The sequence below is a fragment of the Panulirus ornatus genome, chromosome 2 (assembly GCF_036320965.1).
Source record: "Panulirus ornatus isolate Po-2019 chromosome 2, ASM3632096v1, whole genome shotgun sequence".
In the NCBI taxonomy this organism is placed as follows: domain Eukaryota; kingdom Metazoa; phylum Arthropoda; class Malacostraca; order Decapoda; family Palinuridae; genus Panulirus; species Panulirus ornatus.
In genome coordinates, this window is record NC_092225.1 from 76,040,808 (window position 1) to 76,053,138 (window position 12,331).

Here is a 12,331-nt window from a genome sequence, read left to right on the forward strand (position 1 = left end):
AGGCTACCACGTGGACAACATGTGCGGGAGGACAATGGTATGTAACAAGGTAAACAACCCGCCATCAAAACATTCCCCAGGCTACTATAAACAACCTGCTGGCCATCACACCCACACACACACACACACCACGGGCTGTAGTAGTCTCCAACTCGGAATACACAAACGTCCAGTCTACCAACACTATGTTACCTCGCCCATCTATCAAAGACTTTATATCAATATGTAAACGGGGGTGTACATGATTGTGTGTGTGTGTGTATATATATATATATATATATATATATATATATATATATATATATATATATATATATATATTTTTTTTTTTTTTTTTTTTTTTTATACTTTGTCGCTGTCTCCCGCGTCTGCGAGGTAGCGCAAGGAAACAGACGAAAGAAATGGCCCAACCCCCCCCCCCCCCCATACACATGTACATACACATGTCCACACACGTGTATACATACCTACACAGCTTTCCATGGTCCACCCCAGACGCCTTCACATGCCTTGATTCACTCCACTGACAGCACGTCAACCCCTGTATACCACATCGCTCCAATTCACTCTATTCCTTGCCCTCCTTACACCCTCCTGCATGTTCAGGCCCCGATCACACAAAATCTTTTTCACTCCATCTTTCCACCTCCAATTTGGTCTCCCTCTTCTCCTCGTTCCCTCCACCTCCGACACATATATCCTCTTGGTCAATCTTTCCTCACTCATTCTCTCCATGTGCCCAAACCATTTCAAAACACCCTCTTCTGCTCTCTCAACCACGCTCTTTTTATTTCCACACATCTCTCTTACCCTTACGTTACTTACTCGATCAAACCACCTCACACCACACATTGTCCTCAAACATCTCATTTCCAGCACATCCATCCTCCTGCGCACAACTCTATCCATAGCCCACGCCTCGCAACCATACAACATTGTTGGAACCACTATTCCTCAAACATACCCATTTTTGCTTTCCGAGATAATGTTCTCGACTTCCACACATTTTTCAAGGCTCCCAAAATTTTCGCCCCCTCCCCCACCCTATGATCCACTTCCGCTTCCATGGTTCCATCCGCTGACAGATCCACTCCCAGATATCTAAAACACTTCACTTCCTCCAGTTTTTCTCCATTCAAACTTACCTCCCAATTGACTTGACCCTCAACCCTACTGTACCTAATAACCTTGCTCTTATTCACATTTACTCTTAACTTTCTTCTTCCACACACTTTACCAAACTCAGTCACCAGCTTCTGCAGTTTCTCACATGAATCAGCCACCAGCGCTGTATCATCAGCGAACAACAACTGACTCACTTCCCAGGCTCTCTCATCCCCAACAGACTTCATACTTGCCCCTCTTTCCAGGACTCTTGCATTCACCTCCCTAACAACCCCATCCATAAACAAATTAAACAACCATGGAGACATCACACACCCCTGCCGCAAACCTACATTCACTGAGAACCAATCACTTTCCTCTCTTCCTACACGTACACATGCCTTACATCCTCGATAAAAACTTTTCACTGCTTCTAACAACTTGCCTCCCACACCATATATTCTTAATACCTTCCACAGAGCATCTCTATCAACTCTATCATATGCCTTCTCCAGATCCATAAATGCTACATACAAATCCATTTGCTTTTCTAAGTATTTCTCACATACATTCTTCAAAGCAAACACCTGATCCACACATCCTCTACCACTTCTGAAACCGCACTGCTCTTCCCCAATCTGATGCTCTGTACATGCCTTCACCCTCTCAATCAATACCCTCCCATATAATTTACCAGGAATACTCAACAAACTTATACCTCTGTAATTTGAGCACTCACTCTTATCCCCTTTGCCTTTGTACAATGGCACTATGCACGCATTCCGCCAATCCTCAGGCACCTCACCATGAGTCATACATACATTAAATAACCTTACCAACCAGTCAACAATACAGTCACCCCCTTTTTTAATAAATTCCACTGCAATACCATCCAAACCTGCTGCCTTGCCGGCTTTCATCTTCCGCAAAGCTTTTACTACCTCTTCTCTGTTTACCAAATCATTTTCCCTAACCCTCTCACTTTGCACACCACCTCGACCAAAACACCCTATATCTGCCACTCTGTCATCAGACACATTCAACAAACCTTCAAAATACTCATTCCATCTCCTTCTCACATCACCACTGCTTGTTATCACCTCCCCATTTACGCCCTTCACTGAAGTTCCCATTTGCTCCCTTGTCTTACGCACCCTATTTACCTCCTTCCAGAACATCTTTTTATTCTCCCTAAAATTTACTGATAGTCTCTCACCCCAACTCTCATTTGCCCTTTTTTTCACCTCTTGCACCTTTCTCTTGACCTCCTGTCTCTTTCTTTTATACTTCTCCCACTCAATTGCATTTTTTCCCTGCAAAAATCGTCCAAATGCCTCTCTCTTCTCTTTCACTAATACTCTTACTTCTTCATCCCACCACTCACTACCCTTTCTAAACAGCCCACCTCCCACTCTTCTCATGCCACAAGCATATATATATCCCTTTTACCCTTTGATGCTCTTACTAATCCTACGCCCTTTCCATAATCTCTTTTCGGACTGTTCGAAAATCGCTTCTCTCTTTGGACACAACCAAGGCTTAAGGTCCTGATGGCATCCATCCCTGTACACTGAAAGAGTGTGCCTCTCAACTTACACTTGTGCTTGCTCGTTTGTTCCGTTTCTGTGTAAAAACTAAAACTTTTCCTTCTTCTTGGAAGCATGCATTGATACATCCCATACCTGAGAAGGGTGATCGTTCTGACCCCTCTAAATATCGTCCTATTGCTTTGACATCTACCATATCCAAAGTCTTTGAATCCCTCCTTGACTCCCACATCCTTAGACACCTCGAAACTCAGTCTTCTCTCTGATCACCAGTATGGCTTCCGTAAGGCGAGATCCATTAATGATATCATTTCCTATATTACTAACATCTGGTCATCATCCCTGAAAGATTTTCGGGTGTCTTGTGTAGCTGCCCTTGACGCATCCAAAGCTTCTGACGGTCCTCTCCGGCCGATCTATCTTTGTGGTTGTTGATGGATCAGCCTCCCCATTTTCTCCATCAACAGCGGAGTCCCTCAGGGCTCTGTCCTGTCCCCTACACTTCCTCATTTTTTTCAACGATTTCCTCTTCTCCAAAAATAATCAAATGAACTCATATGCTGACGGCTCAAGACTGCATTCAACCACACTCTTCGATTCTGCTCCTTCTTCTCTCACTCGATCTGCATTTCGTCTTGACACAGCTTCCTCAACAAATTCAGACTTGGACAGGATATCTCAGTTGGGTACAAGAAATCTAGTTAACTTTTATGCCTCCAAGACCCAGTTTCAACCCATCTCTCTATCGAAAACTCCTCACAACTCTCGTCTCTCTTTTGAAGGGTCTGTAATTTTACCTCTTGACTCAATGAACATACTTGGTATCACTACAACATCCACTCTTTCTTGGAAACCCCACATTATGGGAATAGATAAGTCTACCTCTAAGAAACTGTGTGTCCTGTTTAATGTCAAAACTTTAATTCTGAACAGTTGCTCCGTTTATTCAAAGGACTGATTCCTCGTTGTAAGGAGTACTGCTCTCACATCTGGGGTGGTTCTAGCTCTGCATCCTTACCTGTAAGAGTTGAGTCGGAAGCGGTCCGACTTATAAACTGTCTTAGACTAATTTCCAAATTTGCTCCCCTTGCCCTACGCCACAATGTTGGTTCACTTCCCCTCTTCTACAGGTATAAATTTGGTTTTTGCTACCGAGAGCTGGCTGCCTGTGAGCCCCCCACCACTTGCCAGACCATCGGCAATTCATGGGTGGGCCGTTCTGATAAGTGCTTCTCTCCCTCTCTAACTTCTCATGTCTTCCCTAATAACTATGTCATGGCATATTTTAAAAGACATGTTTTTCACTTTGGAGAGCAATGGATATCTAGAAAAGACATTCATAAGCTATCAAAAGGTCTCTGACCTATACAAAGTTCGTGACCCAGATGAACTTTCACCATACGGTCTGAAGAAGTTTTGGATACACACGAGACAAACTTCTGACAAGGGGATCTTGACAGACTCCCAGAGTTGGTCTGTGACCCGTGAAGTTCAATCCCAGCGCATGGAAAGTAATGAGGATGCGTCACAGCGAACGATGGCCTAGATATGACTATCATCCAGCAGGAAATAACCTGCAGGAATGTGTGTGTGTGTGTGTGTGTGTGTGTGTGTGTGTGTGTGTGTGTGTGTGTGTGTGTGTGTGTATGTGTGTGCATATGTGTGTGTGTGTGTGTGTGTGTGTGTGTGTGTGTGTGTGTGTGTGTGTGTGTGTGTGTGTGTCCGAACTCCTACCTCGGAAGAACAGTTATGGACACATAATGTTGACTGGTAAGTATCAGAACTGCAGGCAATTCCATGGACGAGGCAATACTTAGCCAGGTGTTCACATCTTACATAAGACAAAACTTAAATAGGTTTCTCAACTTGGTCATCGCACCTTAAGAAGCAAAACGCAGGAGGCTTCATATCTGCCCACCGTGGAAGAGAAATGAGTGAGAGGTGACCCGATCACAACTCTTTTTTTTGACACGACTGATGAAGTGAAGAGAGAACAGTTCTTAGAGAGATGGAAGGACTGAATAACCATAGCAAATAACATGAAATTAAGCAAGAAAAAAATATATAAAGAAGTACTTTTACAGTATGAGTGAGGTGGATGAATGGAAAAGATGACTGAGGACATGGTTAATGTAGATAGCGAAGATAAATCTAAAAAGCTGTATCACATATAAGAATGTTCCAGGGATGGGGCCCAACAAATAGGTAATCACACACACACACACACACACACACACACACACACACACACACACACACACTGGCTGAGTGTGCTCTTCAGAACTTTAGGTATCGACAGCAAATACCAGCCGGCTTTCCAAGGGAAGTAATAGCGTGGTGAGGAGAGTCCTGAAGTGATGCCCAAAACCATCTTACACCTTCCGTGTCAAGTGGCAGAGAGAGAGAGAGAGAGAGAGAGAGAGAGAGAGAGAGAGAGAGAGAGAGAGAGAGAGAGAGAGAGAGAGAGAGAGAGAGAGAGACATCGGCTACTTGGGGAAATATTGCCGCGCCAACAAGCCAGCCCCCGGAAGCTGAAGCAAGAATAATAATAATAATAATAATAATAATAATAATAATAATAATAATAATAACAATAATAATAATGATAATATTACCATATCTTACTGCACACACGTACACACACACACACACACACACACACGTGTGTGCATCTGTACAACACAGGAGAGGGAGGAGCTCCCAGGCGCCCAACTAATTCTAGCTGCCGACTGTCATCATAACCTTGCCTCCGAGCGTGCACTGCTTCCCCCGACTCTCCACAAGTGCAAGCAACTACAAACGCACCTCAAGTTTATGCCAGACTAAATTATATAATCTTTTTTTTTACATGATCATTTGCGGTCTTCTGCATAAGTTACCTCTCTCTCTCTCTCTCTCTCTCTCTCTCTCTCTCTCTCTCTCTCTCTCTATATATATATATATATATATATATATATATATATATATATATATATATGAACGAAAGGGGCCTTTGTTGTCTTTTCCTAGTGCTATCCCGCACACATGAGGGGGGAGGGGGTTGTTATTCCATGTGTGGCGAGGTGGCGATGGGAATAAATAAAGGCAGACAGTATGAATTATGTACATGTGTATATATGTATATGTCTGTGTGTGTATATATATGTGTACACTGAGATGTATAGGTAAGTATATTTGCGTGTGTGGACGTGTATGTAAACACATGTGTATGTGGGTGGGTTGGGCCATTCTTTCGTCTGTTTCCTTGCGCTACCTCGCTAACGCGGGAGACAGCGACAAAGCAAAATTGAATATATATATATATATATATATATATATATATATATATATATATATATATATATATATATATATATTCATCATTTGGCAAGAGTGACGAGCCATATTTCTAGGTTTCGCACTAACTTATGTATGCATGACGATGTCAGCGACTGCCTTGGGAGCCTCCATGTGTCAACTGTATTGCCGTATATACTAGCGAGACTCCGGAGATAAATTCACCTTTGGCAAGTTTATGGACACAATCCTGTCACGTAACGTCATCAGCGGCAGGCTGGATCTTCAGTGAAATAAGGTTATTATACCAAGAAATTCAACAACTTAATCATTTATCATTAAGTAAACGTGTTTAGATTATATATATATATATATATATATATATATATATATATATATATATATATATATATATATATATATACCTCCGTGGTGTAGCAGTTAGCAATGCTGACCATAAAGCATTCACGGGCCGTCCGGGGGTCGAGTTCACAGAGGTTCGAACCTTGGTCGCGGGAGCACGTCCAAAGTTAAGCCAGCTGTTCATCCTCCCATAGGAACTGGTCGCTAAAATGAGTACTCAACTTAGGCTAAGGTATCTAGCATATGCACATCTTATTAAATTCTATTTGAATAGTCTGATGATGCCCTACGATGGGCGAAAGCTCACAGTGTAAGCTCTGAAAATATAGTGAAAATGACATTTGGGAATCTACCTTTCCAGCTTCCTCAAGAACAACGATTTTGTGTTCGGATGTTAGAAAAAGCCAAATGGAAACTCAATAATGCTACTTATGCAATTCTGTCTTTTAGAAAACAAGTTTAAATGAAAATACTCTGCCTAACTATCCTAATATATATATATATTGAGAGTAAATGTGAATAAGAGCAAGGTTATTAGGTACAGTAGGGGTGAGGGTCAAGTCAATTGGGAGGTGAGTTTGAATGGAGAAAAACTGGAGGAAGTGAAGTGTTTTAGATATCTGGGAGTGGATCTGGCAGCGGATGGAACCATGGAAGCGGAAGTGGATCATAGGGTGGGGGAGGGGGCGAAAATTTTGGGAGCCTTGAAAAATGTGTGGAAGTCGAGGACATTATCTCGGAAAGCAAAAATGGGTATGTTTGAGGGAATAGTGGTTCCAACAATGTTGTATGGTTGCGAGGCGTGGGCTATGGATAGAGATGTGCGCAGGAGGATGGATGTGCTGGAAATGAGATGTTTGAGGACAATGTGTGGTGTGAGGTGGTTTGATCGAGTAAGTAACGTAAGGGTAAGAGAGATGTGTGGAAATAAGAAGAGCGTGGTTGAGAGAGCAGAAGAGGGTGTTTTGAAATGGTTTGGGCACATGGAGAGAATGAGTGAGGAGAGATTGACCAAGAGGATATATGTGTCGGAGGTGGAGGGAACGAGGAGAAGAGGGAGACCAAATTGGAGGTGGAAAGACGGAGTGAAAAAGATTTTGTGTGATCGGGGCCTGAACATGCAGGAGGGTGAAAGGAGGGCAAGAAATAGAGTGAATTGGAGTCATGTGGTATACAGGGGTTGACGTGCTGTCAGTGGATTGAAGCAAGGCATGTGAAGCGTCTGGGGTAAACCATGGAAAGCTGTGTAGGTATGTATATTTGCGTGTGTGGACGTGTGTATGTACATGTGTATGGGGGGGGGGGGGGGGGTTGGGCCATTTCTTTCGTCTGTTTCCTTGCGCTACCTCGCAAACGCGGGAGACAGCGACAAAGTATAAAAAAAAAAATATATACATATATATATATATACAATCCCTGGGGATAGGGGAGAAAGAATACTTCCCACGTATTCCCTGCGTGTCGTAGAAGGCGACTAAAAGGGAAGGGAGCGGGGGGCTGGAAATCCTCCCCTCTCCTTTTTTTTTAATTTTCCAAAAGAAGGAACAGAGAAGGGGGCCAGGTGAGGATATTCCCTCAAAGGCCCAGTCCTCTGTTCTTAACGCTACCTCGCTATCGCGGGAAATGGCGAATAGTATGAAAAAAAAAAAAAGAATATATATATATATATATATATATATATATATATATATATATATATATATATATATACACAAAGCGTCAAGCGCTCCCGTATAACACATTGTCCAGCCGGCGTCACTGACGAGGCTCAGTCTCGACAATGCAAGCACTGGACACTTGGTATGTTCCATTTCTCTGAGGTTTCACCTGCATATACAAATGTATATGGCGTTAATGGGATGGCCTTGAATACGGCATTCAGTTGTCCGTGCTGCCGTCTTAGCTAATACATACGTATTACTCATAACTGCCCAACGACCCATTTCTCAAGCGGGGCCGGAGTTACACCAGGACTCGTTCTCCCGAAAGTCCTACAGCCCAAGGATGGCACACAGTACCTTCATCCACGATCAACATATAATCTACGGCTGAGAGAGGCATGAAGGGAAGCAGGAGTCGATCTCACCTTACCCTACATCACCGACCACGGACGGACCTTCTGGTGTAAGCCCACCATCTTATGTACGTACACAAGTTTGTACCAACTTCCACGTAGTGTACGTTCAACACATGATGAGTCCGGCACCTTACACCAGTATGTACCAACTTCACATTATGTCACCCAATGTCTAATTGTCTTGACAAGAAAAGACTCCGGTGACATAATGACAAGAAGCAAACACATGACACGAAGTGTTCCATACATCACATACTAACACATGACACCACTTTAAGTGTTCCATGCATCACATACTAACACATGACACCACTTCAAGTGTTCCATGCATCACATACTACCACTTCAAGTGTTCCATGCATCACATACTACCACTTCAAGTGTTCCATGCATCACATACTACCACTTCAAGTGTTCCATGCATCACATACTACCACTTCAAGTGTTCCATGCATCACATATTACCACTTCAAGCCTACCATAGCGCTACCCGTTACATCAACGGACCAGTGACACTCGTGCATCAGTTTCCTCCCTCAGTATAAGGCAGACTACCCGACCCCGCCCTTACACACTGTTACACTGGAATAGTCCGTCACACCCATGCATTCCTCGTCCCCCGTCATCCCCGCACTCTCACCCAGACAGCCACGTGGTCGTGGGGCTGGCGTGATTTTCGTGAAATCTCTGCAGAAACGAAGACCATAATTTCACTCGCCCAAGGGAGCATTTGCACGCACGTGCGCGCCGCAGACAGACAGTCAGACAGTCTCACAGACAGAGACAGCCACAAAGTAACATTACAATCACTTTCCAGGGTGGACAAGTTCAACCAGGTAGTGGGGAACGACCCCTGCTCTACACACGTCCTCATACGGTACAATGAGAGGTTACTACATGGTAACCCGTCCACGGTGCGCAGTGACTCACACACACACACACACACACACACACACACCAGACATTCACCTCACGCAAACCATCCGACCAACGACGACACAGAATGACACTAAGGGGGTTAGAAACAATCCCAACTCCAGGTCAACGGTCGTGCACGCCCACAAGCGAAGGAAACTGACTGACCAGTAGTTATCGTAACTGACTGACTGGAAGATACCAGATCTAGCTAACTGGCTAGAAGTTATCATATCTAAATACAATGGCTGGAGGTCATTATATCTGAAGTGGCTGACATCTATCATAACTACCTAACTGGCTGGAAGATACCATACGTTACTAGCGGACACCAAGTTGTCATTTCTAAACTTCTGAAATTATCATAACTAACTAACTAGCAGGAAGGTATAATATCTATGTGGCTGTAAGTTATCATAACTAACTAACTAGCAGGAAGGTATAATATCTATGTGGCTGTAAGTTATCATAACTAACTAACTAGCAGGAAGGTATAATATCGATGTGGCTGTAAGTTATCACAACTAACTAACTAGCAGGAAGGTATAATATCTAAGTGGCTGTAAGTTATCACATCTATACAAGTTGCTGTTATCATACCTAACTAATTGGCTTTCAGTTATCATAACGACATAAGTAGCTGTATAACTAAGTGAAAAATAACAAGTAAACACATTGCGGGTATCTCCTGCTCACAGACCAGCGGGTCCCTCCATAAAAAGAAAGTGACCAATTAAAAGGCTTCCTGGTACTGACAGCCAATTTGAGGAAGAGGTCATGCCTGTTCAGACGAGGCCTACACCAGTGGCAGCACTACCTGCCTCATGACTCGTGATCATCACAAGGCACGAGCAAGTCCCGAGGCTGATCAACTCCCTCCCATACAACCTCACCAAACCTCAGTGAGTTCACACAGGGAACGAGAGACACAGCTCCACATGTTTCTCTCGGGTTCTTCTCTAACCCCGCACCTTGTGCTGATCCCTCGGTGGATCCACCTTAGCCAATCTGACCTTAATGGCTTACAATTACTAGCACGGTATGATCATTCTTAGCTTGGTCTCTAATCCGGCGTCTCGCACCGAGCCCAGACGTCCACTCATCCACCAGGCTGTTGCTCTCTCTCTCTCTCTCTCTGGCTCATGAGTCGAGTCATCAGACACTAGAGGAACTCGACAGCCACCGTCCAGTAAACAGGTGTTTAATCCCCATCGCTTCTCGACAGTTGTGCTGTGGGGCGCTGCAGTAATCTGGCTCCTCTGATATAAACATCTCTGCCTGAGGTTCACTGCTTTACAAAGGGATAGATGTGAGTTCTGAGGATGTGCCTCAGGCCTGGTGGTAGGGAGAGTGAGTGACCCATGCGGCCATCATGACGTTTTCTCCCAGTCTTGTCTCTTGTTGGAGAAGTCCCGAGATGTCACACCAGTTAACGTCACCGGCTCATGGCCCTGACCCACGTAACGTACTTAGCGCATGTTGTTTGCGCGTATTATTCACACATCTCACCAGCTTCTTCCATGTAAGGCAGCGCGGCAAGTTCTGGTGACGGAGGGGGGACGAGCGCTTCACAAGACAAGTGACCTTCTAACCTCCCTATATTCTCCTAGCGTCCACTCCCTCACTGATAACAAACCCAGGTTTTCCTCTCATCACAGGTCGTCAGATACGGTCATGTTTAATTCCTATACGGTGGCTCGTCAGTCCCTTGTGAACATTAGACTCTGATGATGAGCATCAAGATGTAATATATCCACTATACCATCACTTGCCTCTCCAGTGATGCTAACCCGTTGACATCAGCAAAATGCGTGAAGGTATCATACACCCGGTTGTATATATGGGCAATTATAGGTATGATGGACCAGAGCACCGCCAGCACTGTTGCCTGTACCACACAACTCTGTGCGGTACATGATTACCACTGGCTGACCCACAGCTTTGCCACGTCTCTATGACGGAGCTGGAAACGTAACATCTACCTTTGTCTAACTGCTGTGACTGACTGCTGTGTTCACTGTATGGTCGATTCATCAACAAACTCTCGCAATGTTTGTGCAAACAAGTTGTTTAGCTTGTTGTTTTCATGAATTTCCTTAAATACAAACACACACACACACACACACACACACACACACACACACACACATACACACACGCGCGCAACTATAAACGTCCAGGCTGTATTCATACTGCTCCCATGTGATGTGCTGAAAGCATAAAAAGATATAAGGTTGTATCTATATAACTGAGGGCATTCCTTCCACAACTTAGTTATACCAGAAGCAAATCAAAAGTACCCCGGCAAAATAAGGTTATAGTACTACAGAGTCACCTCCACTACATGTGCTGAGTCTGTTGGCCTGTGGAGCGCAGGTCGTCACAGCCTGACTGACCAGAGGAACAATTCAGCAAGTTTGGCTCGAGGCACCGTTGTGGGGACAGGCCCTCCCATACCATCGTTAAGGTAATGCCCATCTATTCTTCAGCTGATTCAGTCTGAGAGTAGTAGTATGAATCTTACGCGAGGTATTCCCTGCATCAATATCCTCGTCCAAGCAGCCGACGGTTTCATCTTTGCTAGTTTACTAACACTTCAGATTTGAACTAAACACGGCAGCAGATGACTGTAGATATCATGGCAGTGCTGTTCCCCTGACCTTAAGGGACTGTCAGGACGCAACTGTTACTCGGGTACAGACGGTATATGTGATGTGGTGTGTGTACAGTTACTCCTGGTTCTCTCTGTCTCAAAACGTTGTCGGTGTTCTGATAAATACCACCATCACTAACGTCAAAGTGGCTGTAGCAACATATATAGTCTTCTCTCAAACTGGCATCCTGATCATTTAAGTCCACCTCTCCTCGTGTGATGGCGAGGTTGCAGAGTTTTTGTCTTTTCATTAAATATTTTCTTAACTTTGATGACAACAGAAAGGATGAAGGATCCTCTACCGTGCGTACATCAAATTCCATCTTCTTTTTTTCATATACTCACTGGAAAATGTAACTCATATGAATTGGCAGTGGGTGTTTTCTACAGACGAAG